The sequence below is a fragment of the Sinocyclocheilus rhinocerous genome, unplaced genomic scaffold (assembly GCF_001515625.1).
Source record: "Sinocyclocheilus rhinocerous isolate Xijiao unplaced genomic scaffold, SAMN03320098_v1.1 scaffold1390, whole genome shotgun sequence".
Classification (NCBI taxonomy): domain Eukaryota; kingdom Metazoa; phylum Chordata; class Actinopteri; order Cypriniformes; family Cyprinidae; genus Sinocyclocheilus; species Sinocyclocheilus rhinocerous.
The window spans coordinates 759011-760297 of record NW_015665627.1 but is presented as its reverse complement, the minus strand read 5'-3'; positions in this window follow the sequence as shown (position 1 = coordinate 760297).

The window sequence follows — 1287 nt, the reverse complement described above, 5'->3', positions numbered from 1 at the left end:
AAAATGAAGTGGTATGACTACTTTCGCTAGGCACTGTATATATACATACATACAAATATGAAATGTTGGAAAATATGCAAGGATAAGCTACTTTTAAATATGAAAGTAAAATGATGCATTCATTCAAATGATTCGTTCAGACGGCTGATTCATCCAAGAATGAAGCAAGTGCCTGTCTTTATTAATGGACCACTGAATCATTGCCTCAAATTATCAATTCAAAAACGCAGAATCATTCAGTAACAAAACACTTGTGTGTTGCTCAGAAATGCAACCTGTGGCAAATTCAATTGAATGGATATTATTTGGAAAGGCACACACCTCTCAATAAAAGGTCTAACAACTGAAAATGCGTATCAGAGCAAAAACCAAGCCCTGAGGTCAAAAGAACTGCCTGTAGAGCTCAAAAACAGGATTGCATCAAGCCACACATCTGGGGAAGAGTTCAGAAAAAATTCTGCTGCATTGAAGGTTCGCAGAAGCATGTAGTCTCCATTACTCTTGGAAGAAGTTTGAAACAACCAGGACTGTTCCTAGAGCTGGCCTCCTGGCCAAACTGAGCAATAAATGGAGAAGGGTTATGGTTAGACTGGTGACCAAGAACCTGATGGCCACTCTAGCTGAGCTCTATGATCATATGTGGAGATAGTAGAAACCTAACAACTCTGTGAATGTCCTTGAGTGGCCCAGCCAGAGCCTGGGCTTGAACCCAATCAAACATTTCTGGAAAAACCAGAAAATGTGCGTCTGCCCCCATCCAACCTGACAGAGCTTGAGAGGTGAAGAGGTGAGGACAAGAATGGCAGATAACTGCCAAATGCTGATGTGCAAAGCTGGTCACATCAAAAAGACTTGAGGCTGTAAAGGTGCTTCAACTAAGTACTGAGTTAAGGGTACAAATACTTATGCAATGTACTTATTTCATTTTTTTTTTTTTATAAATTTAATACGTTTTGAAAATTCTTTTTTTGCTGTGTCATTATGGTGTGTGGAGTGTAGATTGATGTGGAAAAAAATAAATTTAAAGTAGTTTAACATAAGGCAGCAACATAAAAAAAACATATACTTTCGCAAGGCACATATACTTATAAAAAAAACATATACTTTCGCAACGAATACTTTCGCAAGGCACTGTAAATAATAATAATAACATATACAGTATATACTGTCATGGCCAAAAGTTTTGGCAGTGACATAAATTTTGTGTTTTGCAAAGTTTGCTGCTTCAATATTTGTAGATTATTTTTCCACGTTTCTATGGTATACTGAAAAACAATGATAAGCATC